This window comes from Pseudophryne corroboree, chromosome 2 (assembly GCF_028390025.1).
Source record: "Pseudophryne corroboree isolate aPseCor3 chromosome 2, aPseCor3.hap2, whole genome shotgun sequence".
In the NCBI taxonomy this organism is placed as follows: domain Eukaryota; kingdom Metazoa; phylum Chordata; class Amphibia; order Anura; family Myobatrachidae; genus Pseudophryne; species Pseudophryne corroboree.
The window spans coordinates 433,110,412-433,122,852 of NC_086445.1; the positions used below are offsets into that span (position 1 = coordinate 433,110,412).

Sequence of the window (12,441 nt, forward strand, 5' to 3'; positions counted from 1 at the left end):
TTATTACCATAAGGCTGATGTAATTTGATATTTGGTATTTTATTTTTTTATTTTTGTTTGTTTCATATAAATTGTAAAGAAAAAAAAAGAAATTATGTTTGGGGAATTCCCTTTGCAAACACAGATTGTAAAGAAAAAATAACAACAACAATAGTTTACAAAATTTTCTCAAATGTTGTGTAATATGTTTATGAAGGCATTTGTGATCTTGATCTTGACACATTTGCAGAAAACTTTTGGCCATCAAATAACCCATCAACAGTGAATAATCGATTGTTTAGATTATGAGAACACATTATGTTTCTTGTGCTTTATTGTCACAATTACTAGAATAGGAATCTAAAAGGAAACTTTACTTGTGATGTGTTATTGTACATCTATATGTTGACCGAGAACTGAGCTGAACTCTTTATATGGTGAAAGTACTAATCTTTAAAAATGAGACATGCAGTCCAGATATATCTGAAAGCTCTGGGTATGGCGTGACTTATGTAAACGTAAATGTAGTTCTGTTTTTGTGTGTACAAAGGCAGTGTTCTCTGAGTCTCCAAATGGTTATGCTATAATAGGTCAACAGTCGAAAGGTCAACACCAAATTATCGACATGCACAAGGTCAAGGTCGTTTTTCATGATTATTTGGTGTCAAATTTTACCTTGCAGCACGTGAAACCCAATTTAGTGTACCGCTTCGCTCACCATGTTTCGGGCAAGGTACCTTGCTCCGCTACCGCTACACTTGGCACAGGTTACTATTCCCAGTTGTAGTTCACATGGATGGTAAAGTAGAAAAAAAATGTGGAATAAATTTAAAAAAATAAAAAAACTCATTTCAACCATATGCTGTATCAACCATTTGAACATGTCGACTTTATGCATGTTGACCATTTGGTGTCGACCTATTGACTGACGACCGTTTAACTGTCTATCATTCGTATACACTCCAAATTGTTAGTGTTTTTTGATGGCTGTAATATGTAATTTTAAGTTATTTTATGTTGTACCTGCGTATAACACATAACTTTATGGATATTACAATCTGTATTCGATAACACACATACAGTGTTTAGTGTATTTCTTGCATAGTTGAGAATAAGAAAAAAAGGGAGGTCATTTACACCTCCGTAAAATATTGGGGGGGGTGGGGGAATTTAAGATGAGCAGACATACACGAAGGTATATGTATGTATGTATATATGTGTGTGTGTGTGTGTGTGTGTGTATATATATATATATATATATATATATATATATATACACACGTGTGTGTGTGTGTGTGTGTGTGTAACACGGACACAAATGTCCTAATTTTGGCTCTGTAAGCCACGGTAATTTAAATTTTAAATGAAACCATTGAGATGCAATTGAAGTGCAAACTTTCAGCTTTAATTCAAAGGGTTGAACAGAAATATCAAATGAAAAATGTATGAATTGCAACCATTTTTATACTATGCCCCTTGTTTTCAGGACGTCAAATGTAATTGGAAAACTTAACATAATCATAAATACAACGTCCATTTTTAATACTTTGTTGAGAATACTTTGAAGGCAGTACCTGATGTCTGGAACCCCTGGACATCACCAAATGCTTGGTTTCCTACGTTGACCTTTTCCAGGCCTTTACTGCAGATGTCTTAAGTTGTTGTTTGTTTGTGAGTCTTTCTGCCTTTAATATTGTTTTCAGTAAGTGAAATGTGTGCTCTTTCGCATGGGCCTTCAACCTGTGGCTTTCCAGCTGCTGTGAAACTACACATCTCAGCATGCCTTGCCACAGTTTTGCTATTGAGGTATGCCAAAACTGAGGCAGGGCATGCTGAGATGTGTAGTTCCACAGCAGCTGGAGGGCCGCAGGTTGGAGACCCATGCTCTATCGGGTTGATATCAGGTAGTTGACTTAGGCATTGCAGAATATTCCACTTCTTAGTCTTAAAATAAAACTCCTGGGTTGCTTTTCCAGTATGTTTTGGGTCATTATCCATCTGTACTGTGAAGCATTGTCCATTCAAATTTGCTTCTATCTTCTGTCACATCATCCATAAACACTAGTGACCCAGTACTGTAAGAAGCGATGCAGGAATATGCCATCACACTGCTTCCTCCATGTTTTACAGCAGATGTGGCATGCATTGGATCATGAACCATTATAAGCCTTCTCCATTCATTTTTTGTCCCATCATTCTGGTACAGGTTGATCTTAGTTTTATCTGTCCAAACAGTGGTGTTCCAGAACTGGGCTGGCTTTTTGAGATTTTTTTTGGCAAAGTCTAATCTGTTTTTTTTTCATTGTTGAGGCTTATGAATGGTTTGCACCTTATCAGGTCAGTCCTTTGTAATGCCAGATCTATAAGAAACAAGACTGCAACAATTGCTGACCTTATTGAATCTGCAGATCTAGCCTGTATTACAGAGACCTGGCTAGATGAAAATGCAGCACCTATATTGGAGGCTGCAGTACCAACAAACTACTCTGTCATCCACAACCCAAGACTGGACCGCAGGGGTGGCTATCTGCTTCAAAAAAGAACTTAAACTTAGGGTCCACCCTATTGAAACTACTCGCTCATTCGAGTGCATTGCTGCCCGGAGTTCGACAGGATTAGGTTTCAGAGTACTTCTCATTTACCGGCCACCTGGAGATGGAAAGATATTTCTACAAGAAATTGCAGACACTGTTGCTGGCCTGGTTCTGGAACATCAAAGATGGCTCATCCTCTGGGATTTCAATGCATGGGTGGATGATGAGCTCTCACGCCTTGGCCAAGACCTCCTGTGCACAATGAATGGTCTGGGCTTCACACAGGTCGTTCCCTCTGCCACACATAAAAGTGGTCACACTCTCGACCTTGTCTTTCAGATTGGATTAGAAGTCACTGACCTAAAAATAAACCCAGTCATCTGGTCAGACCACTACTCCCTCTGGTTCTCAGTTGCAACCCCTCAAATAAGATCTCTGCCCGTTGAGTTGACCAGGTATCGTCCAAGGAGGGGTATGACTCCCCAGGCTCTTGCAGCAAATCTGGATCTCTCTGCTATACTGGGTGCCTGTGAAGATCCCTGTTCCCTAGTCCGTTATTATAATAGGGATGTTATGGCTGCAATTGATGTTATCGCCCCTGTGCGTTTAAGACCTCGTAAACCACAACGTCAAGCTCCATGGTTCGACAACAGTGTTAGTGAGCTCAAGAAAAGGGGGCGTAGACTGGAAAGACGATGGAGGAAGACTAACCTAGTGGATGACAAAATAAAACTAATAAAGCATAACGAAGAATATCAATCGACAATCACTCGTAAGAAGGCACAGTTCCTGTCAAATGAGATCACAGCAGCAAACAATAGGCCAGCTCAGCTTTTCCGCACAGTGGAGATGCTTTGCAAGCCAGCATGCCTGCAGACTGATGAGACCCTCTCCCAGGCAAGATGCAACGAGTTTGCAAACTTCTTTGCAGATAAAATATCCACCATCCGGGCTGGAATCTCCACAGTGCCATCAAAGGAGTGCCAAACTACAAAGCCTGCCAATATAAGCTACCTGCCTTCATGGACCAGCTTTGACCCAGTGGATGTAAAGGACACTGCTGAAATTGCTCGAATTTTGCGTCCCACCACCTGTGATCTGGACCCAGCCTCAACCAAGCTTCTAATAGGTTGTATGGATATAATTGGTCCTGTCTTTACAAAAATTGTTCAATGCTCTTTGCAGACAGGCATTTTTCCTGGACCCCTAAAGGAAGCAATTGTTAGACAGCTTCTTAAAAAACCTAATTTAGATCCCGACTGCATGACCAACTACTGACCGGTATCAAACCTTCCTTTCCTAGGAAAGGTTATTGAGAAAGTCGTTGCAAATCAACTGGAAACCCGCCTGACAACCCATGATATTTATGATCCATTTCAATCAGGATTCAGGAGAAGACATAGCACTGAAACAGCCCTGGTGTGTGTGTGTTAAATGATCTTCTGATAGCAAAAGACAGAGGTGACTGTTCAATATTAATCCTTCTGGATCTCTCGGCAGCATTTGATACCGTGGACCATGGGCTTCTGATTGAGCGACTGATACATTTCTGTGGTCTGGATGGCACAGTCCTAAGCTGGTTCAAATCATTTCTCACAGGCAGGTCACAGAGAGTATCATCTGGATTATACTCATCACCACCAGTACCATTGCCATGTGGTGTCCCACAAGGTTCTATACTATCCCCCATGCTTTTTGCAGTATACATGCTCCCATTGGGCGAAATAATCAGGCGCCATGGCCTGGTCTACCACTGCTATGCAGATGATACACAACTGTACTTGTCCTTTGCTCCGGGCACTGATAACCCAATAGCAACCCTAAATGGCTGTCTAGCTGAACTACAGGAGTGGGTGAGCGCCAGTTGGCTGCGACTGAACCCGGATAAAACAGAGGTCCTTTTGATACGACCGCAACATCAAAGGACAAGACTGCAGCATAGCCAACCAACTGGACTTACACTGGGGGATTCAGAATTACAGACCAGTGATCGTGTGCGTAATCTTGGCGTTGTCCTGGATGGTGGCTTGACACTTAAACATCAGATATCAGCTACAATCAAATCCTCATTCTTTCACCTGAGGAACATAGCCAGAATCAAGCACTTAATTCCCTCAGATGACATGCCAAAAGTCATACATGCATTTGTATCATCTCGTTTAGACTACTGTAATGCCCTCTACCTTGGTCTACCAGCAAAAGAATTGCAACGCTTACAGCTGGTGCAAAACACAGCTGCCAGGCTATTAACCAACCAGCCCCGTTCTAGCCACATAACACCCATCCTCTACTCCCTTCACTGGCTGCCTGTAAGATGGCGAATCATCTTCAAGATTGGCTTACTGAGTTTCAAAGCATTACATGACCAAGGCCCAAGGTACCTGAAACAGCTTCTGACCCCATACTGCCCCACTCGATTACTGCGAACTGTAGATGAAGGACTTTTAGCAGTACCTAGAATCTACCGTAATTCATCTGGGGGTCGAGCTTTTAGTCATGCGGCTCCGACTCTATGGGACTCACTTCCCCGCACAGTGCGAGAGGCCCCAACTATAGAATCCTTCAAAAGTAGACTCAAGACTTTTCTGTTTACTAAAGCATTTCCATAGTGTCCCTTTTAGTATCTTCATGCTTCTGTATTTTATGAAAATGTACTTCATTATTTTCTGTACTATATTATGCTATGTATCTGTTAAGCGCCTTGAGTCCTATTGGAGAAAGAGCGCTATATAAATAAAATAATAATAATTATTATTATTATTATGGTGAACCCTCTGTATTTGCTTCTCTTTATGATAAACTTGGATAAAAACATCTCTGTACCCTGGAGAATTCACGTGGCTGGATGTTGTGAAGTGTTTTTTTCCTTTACAATGGAAAGAGCCCTGCATTAAACCACCACTGTAGTCTCCCATAGACGTCCAGGTTTTTTTGTGTTGCCGAGCTCACTGTTACATTCTCTTTTTCTCTTTCATCCACTAGGGGACACTGGAAGCTTACGCTGGGGTTTAGAGGCTTAGTTACCGGGAGCTGGTACATATTTATTTAGAAAAAGTGTGAAGCTCCTCCCCCTCTAGTACCCATCATCCCCCAGTTAGAAAAATGTGCCTTAGGGTGCTGGTTACTCTGGAGTAGTCTCCAGCTTTTTAGTTAGGCATTCCTTTTATTTTTTATTTCGTTTTTTTTTTCTTATTTCAATCTAGAGCCTTCCCCTGCTGTCTGACAAAGCAGGGACAAGGCTAGTATACACATTTACAAGGGTTACCAGGGCTCTTTCAAAGACTCTGCCATACCCATCTCCTAGCCTGCAGCTAACAAACAAATGAGCATCCGCTGCCCCTTCCCCTGTTCAGCAGCGCACCTCAGAGCAGTGGAAGCATCTCTCACACAGATGCTCCCGCTGCTCAGTGTTTACAGCGGTCGCGCCGGCAGGCAGACGCAGTGCTCTTCCTGTCTGTCCTGGCGATCAGTAGAGGGAATCAAACGGCGCTGTCGAACAACGGCTTGTGCAAAGCCAGCTAAGTTGTTTGGTGGCGCTACGGTTCTTCCGCGGGTGGGGACCTTTAGCTCTAAGCTATTTGCCTATATTGTGCCCCCCTCCAGAAGCACGATTAGGTGGGAAGGACGGACATATTGTTCCAAGTATACTGAGGAAGAAGGGGGGCGGAGCTTCACAAGAAGTTGCTCAGTAGGAAATAGTCTCAGGAGGAGGCAGTTTCCAGCGTGCGCGCACACATGTTGTTACACCTGTCCCTCCCCTCACGCAGGCTCGAGCTCAGGTGGGATTCTACAAGCAGTAAACAGAATTGTGGTGCAATTAAAGTCTCCAACCAGCAAGGATACACATACCAGGACGTTTATAAGGACAAGGTCGTGAGTACACTGGGGTGTGATGCTAATTTAGGGAGACAGGGAATTCGGGGGGTGGGGGGGGATGGTTGCACTCCCCTCCTCTACTGCCATATCATTGTCTAGTTGCATTTATTGCCTTTAAATATCCTGCGTCTGTGTGTACCACTTATCCGCTGGGATCATGACAGGCAGATCAAACACAAAAGCTTCTCAGAAGCTCTTTTCATGTACTCCGTGTAATTCCAAAGTTACACTTTCAAATCCTCAGGGTAATTCTACCTTATGTGAATCATGCTTTGCTGAGGTGTCAGATCAACCAACGGAGGCACCTGAAACGCCAGCTTGGGTGCCAGCTTTGGCTGGGTCTGTATTTACGTTGGTGGCCAAGTCTCATAGGTCGGAGCCAGCCTGGGCGAAAGATTTAGTGAGGTCCATGGAGGGTCTCGCTAATGTCCTGACTTCTGCTAGTAGAATTTCTCCTAATTCTTCCCTCAGACAGAAACGCCCACTGCCGGTGGTTCTCCAATCCGATGAGTCGGATGAGGAACAGCTTCATCATGAAGATATGGAAGAAGAAGAATGGGAAGAACTTCAAGAAGAAGTTCTACCAGATTCAAACCTCGGTACACATGGCGTGAAATCGTTAATTATGGTGGTAAAGAAGGTCCTTAACTTCCCAGAAGATCCCGTTCCAGAACCAAAAGAGTTTTAGCTGTTTGGAGAACAACCGGTTTCTTCGACCGTGTTTCCTTTTAATTCAACAGCTACATGACCATTTAGCGACGTCTTGGAAACAGCCTGACAAACGTTTCCAGGTACTGAAGAAGGTCCTTTCTCATTATCCTTTTCAGTCTACAATGACAGGCAAATTGGAAACTCCTCCACCAGTAGATGCTTCAGTGTCTAGACTTTCCAAAAAGACGTCCTTTCCGGTGCGGGGGGCAACTACTCTCAAGGACGCTTCAGATCGGAGACTTGAGGCTATCCTAAATCTACACAGCAGCAGGGGCCCAACTCAGACTGACTCTGGTGAGTGCATGGGTTAACACTGCCATTGTAAAATAGGCGGAAGAGTTGGATAACGGGTTAGATTCGAGTTCTCCGATGTCTGATCTTAGTCATTGTGAAACACATACGGTAATCAGATAGTTTTTTGGCTGCTGCCGCTAAGGATATTAGTGCGATTTAGTTCTAGAGTCTCTGCCTCAGCCTTCACTGCTCGCCGTACTCTATGGCTACACTCTTGGTATGCAGATACGGAATTCAAGAAGGCGGTCGAGAGTCTTCCATTTACAGGCGATATCTTGTTCGGTCTGGAATTAGACAAGTGGATTTCTCAGGCTACTGGGGGTAAATCCAAATTTTTACCTTCTGCATCTCCACTTGCTAGGTGACCTTATACAGGTACTTCTTTTCATTCATTTCGTCCTCAACAGTCCTTTCGTGGGAGAGGCAGAGGTGTTTCTTCCCGGGGCAGGGGAGGTCAATCCAGAGGGCGTCCAACTATAACAGTACATTGCCCCGAATCCAAACCAACTGAAAAGCATGTGTCATGACGGTCTTCCGACCCACCTGGGGGCTCCACAGGTGAGTGCTCGTCTCCTATCTTACCAACACATTTGGAAACAGACGTCCTCGGACTATTGGATTCACCGTTTAGTATTGTCATGCTACAAAATCGATTTTTCAGTTTTGTGACCGCATCGGTTTTTCACAACGGGACTACCCCTGTCTCCAGCCAAGTCAGCGGTCCTCCGGAAGGCCATTCAGTCTCTTCTCATGTCAGAAGTAATGATTCCAGTTCCACCGACCCAGAGAGGTCGGGGTTTCTACTCCAACCTATTTGTGGTCCCAAAATCGGATGACTCAGTTAGGCCGATCCTAAATCTAAAGTTGCTAAACGAGTACCTGACATTTTATCGATTCAAGATGGAATCCATTCAATCGGTAACAGCTAACCTGGAACCGGCGGAGTTCTTACATTCCATGGATATAAAGATGCATATCTACACATCCCAATTTGGGAACCGCGTCAGGCCTATCTGAGGCTTGCCATTTTACAAGATCACTATCAGTTTCGGGCCCTGCCTCTCAGGTTATCATTGGCTCCCTGTGTCTTCACCAAGGTCATGTCGGTGATGATCGCTCATCTTCGGTCCTTGGGTGTCACCGTTGTACTTAGACAACCTTCTGATCAAGGCCCGGCAGGAAACAACTCTGTTGCATTGTTAACATATCAGGATTCTGATTCACCATGGATGGATAATCAATTTAGACAAATCACAATTGACTCTGACTCGCCGTCTGCTATTCCTCAGTCTGATTCTCGATACAGATCTCCAGGCAGTGTTTCTACCACTGGACAAGGCACATGACATTCGACAAATGGTTCTGGAGGTATTGCGATCAAAATGGGTATCCCTACACCTCTGCATTTGTCTGCTCGGCAACATGGTGGCAACCTTCAAAGCGTTACAATTGGGAAGATTCCTTTCTCGACTAGTTCAGTTGGCTCTTCTGTCTCAGTGGTTGGGTTCCCATCTACACCTACACCAAACTGGCTGCACAGAAGCTGGTTTTCGGACCTTCAAATCCTTCTGGCTGGACCGATCTTCTCAATCCGGGTCCGATCCTACACCCCATCTTGCAACAACTGCGTTTGATGGGGTGGATGTTGAGACTGCTATTCTAAGAGCCAAGGGTGTTCCGGACTCCGTTATTCCCACCATGCTGTGGACCAGGAAGCCGGTCACTGTGGCCCATTATCACCGTATTTGGTGGTCCTATGTATCCTGGTGTCAGACCAGATGCATTCCTTCCAAGTCTTTTCATCTTTCCAGATTTTTACTGTTCCTTCAACATGGATTGGACGCTGGTCTCTGCCTCTGTTCCTTGAAGGTCCAGATTTCTGCTGTCTCCATTTTCTTTCAGCGCCGGTTGGCTCTTCTCCTGGAAGTCCGGACGTTTCTTCAGGGAGTTCTTCGAAGTCAGCCTCCTTTTGTTCCACCTACGGCACCATGGGATCTAACGCTGGTACTTTCCTTTCTCCAGTCCTCCACATTTGAAACATTGGAATCGGTGGATCTTCGTTTTCTCACCTGGAAGACCGTGCTTTTGTTAGCCCTGGCTTCTGCTTGCCGGGTCTCTGAACTGGGGGCACTATCGTGCAAAACCCCATACCTTATCTTCCACGACGACAGAGCAGAACTTCGAACTCAGGCTGCCTTCCTTCCTAAGGTAGTTTCCGCTTTTCCCATAAAGTAGTCTATTGTGGTGCCAACTCTTCATGATGAGTCTGTCCAGCCTTGCACTCTGGATGATGTTCGGTCTCTGCGCATGTTTCTAGGATGGCATCCTTACAGAAATCAGACACGTTTGTCTTGTGTGACGCTGCCCGATGGGGTTAGCCAGCTTCAAATCAGACCTTTGCTAAATGGATTCGCTTGACCATCAGGCATATGTCAGTAGGGCTCTACAGCCTCCATCCTCCATTGTCGCCCATTCCACCAGATCGGTGAGTACGTCCTTGGCGGCTTGTCGGGGTGCTTCTACCCTCCAACTTTGCTATGCGGTTACCTGGTTGCCGTCCAATACGTTTGTTAAGTTTTATCGTTTTGACACGTTTGCTTCTTCATCCGCTTGTTTTGGTCAATTGGTATTGCAGGTTCCTCAGAGCTCACCCACCCGTGGGGAAAACTTTGGAACATCGCCAGCGTAAGCTTCCAGTGTCCCCTAGTGGATGAAAGAGAAAATGGGACTTTGGTACCTACCAGTAAATCCTTTTCTCTGATTCCACAGAGGACACTGACAGCCCACCACAGCTCTTTCACCTGCCTCTTGTACGTAGTTTTGGGGTTTTGACCTGTTCGTCATGTTTCCGTGTGTGTGTGTTCTCATTGTAATTACCCCACGTGTTCCATCTCCTCTCGGCTTACATTTTCCTAACTGGGGGATGATGAGTACTAGAGGTTCACACTTTTTCTAATGTGCCAGCTCCCGGTAACTAAGCATCTAAACCTCAACGTAAGCTTCCGTGTCCCCTGTGGAATCAGAGAAAAGGATTTGCCGGTAGGTACCAAAATTCCATTTTTTATTTTATTCAAAATGTGCCAAACTGTTGATTTGGCAACTGCTAAAGTTCCTGCTTTGTCTCTGATGGTTTATTTTAGTTTTTGCAGCCTTAGGATAGCCTGTGTCACTTGTATTAAGAGCTCTTTGATCGCCTGTTGTGGGTTTACAACAGCTGCTTCCAAATGCAAATGTCAAAAAGTTAAATCAACTTCAGAACTTTTGCCTGTTTAATTGATTAATAAATAAATAAATAAATAACAAAGAAATAGCCCAGACCTGTCCAGAAAACAGTTTTGAGTCAGTTGACCAATTGCTTTTGGTCCCTTGAAAAAGAGGGGATTACATATTAAACAGCTGTAATTCCTATACCCTTCCTCCAATTAGATGTAAATACACTAAAATATAGTTTGCACTTAAATAAACATTCATTTCTCATATGTCCTACAGGATGCTGGGGTCCACTTCAGTACCATGGGGTATATACTTTTCCGCAGGAGCCATGGGCATTTTAAGTCTTTTATAGAGTGTGAACTAGCTCCTCCCTCTATGCCCCTCCTCCAGAGCTCAGTTTGGAAAATGTGCCCAGGCAGACTGGTCGCACTCCAGTGGAGCTCTACTGAGTTTCACTGAAAGACTTTGTTAGGTTTTTTATTTTCAGGGAGACTGCTGGCAACAGTCTCCCTGCTTCGTGGGACTTAGGGGGAAGAAGTAGGAACCAACTTCCTGAATAGTTTCATGGCTCTGCTTCTTGCTGACAGGACACCATTAGCTCCTGAAGGGAACTGAACACTAGCTGCGGCTATGCGCTCACTCCCAAAGCACCCCGTCACCCCCCCTAACAGAGCCAGAAGTCCGAAGATGCGTGAGTATTATTACCGGAGATCTGCAAGAGGGACCTCCGGTCATCGTGACGGCTCAAGGTACCGCGCAGCGAGCGGGAACGCTGCACGGACATGCTATCCATACACAGCGCACAGCAGGGTGTGGGGGCGGGGCGCCCTGGAAACCTATGACTGGCAAAAAGGTAGCATATTGGGCCGTGGCACAATCCTACATCCCCGCCAGTATAAATATTACCTCATGTTAGATCAGGCATGGTACCGAAGGATTGGCGTATAGCTGAGGTAGTGCCATTATTTAGAAAGGGATAGTTTAACATCTATAGTGAGGAAAATATTGGAAGGAATTCTAAGGGACGTCATACAGGAGTATCTAAAGTCCGCTAGGATTATTATCAAGAACCAGCATGGGTTTGTGAGGGACAGGTCATGTCAGACTAACTTAATTAGCTTCTACGAGGAAGTGAGCAATAATCTTGATCAAGGAAAAGCAGTGGATGTGGTCTTCCTAGATTTTGCAAAGGCCTTCGATACAGTTCCTCACAGGAGACTGATGATCAAATTAAAGGAAATTGGCCTAGGAAAAACTATTTGCACATGGATAAGCAGCTGGTTTGATAGCAGGGTACAGCAAGTAGTGGTTAACGGGAAGTTCTCAACCTGGTCCCCAGTAGTCAGCGGAATACCACAAAGGTCCGTACTCTGACCACTGCTGTTCAACATATTTATCAATGACCTAGAAATAGGCCAGGAAAGCACAGTGTCAATCTTTGCAGATGATACTAAACTGTGTAAGGTAATTAGTTCAGAATTGGATGTGGAGTCCTTGCAGAATGATCTATCTAAACTTGAACTCTGGGCATCTAAATGGAAAATGACTTTCAATACAGACTAATGCAAGGTTATGCATTTTGGGACTAAAAACAAACTTGTATCCTACATATTAAATGGGGAACGCCTAGGGGAAGCAGAGTTGGAAAAAGATTTGGGGGTATTCATTGATAACAGGCTTAATAACCGTACACAATGTCAAAACGCAGTAAAGAAGGCAAATAAGGCGCTAGCGTGCATAAAAAGGAATTGAGACAAGGGACTAGGATGTAATCATGCCGCTGTATAAGGCATTGGTACATCCGCACCTGGAATATTGTGTTCAGTTTTGGGCA

At 44.4% G+C, this 12,441-nt stretch overlaps 1 protein-coding gene across 2 annotated transcripts in view; it reads left to right on the plus strand.

The window, feature by feature from the left end:
• The window catches only part of ALCAM (activated leukocyte cell adhesion molecule), a 203,556-nt gene that overhangs the window by 93,898 nt on the left and 97,217 nt on the right, over positions 1-12,441 (plus strand). The gene's annotated exons all lie outside the window — the stretch shown is intronic.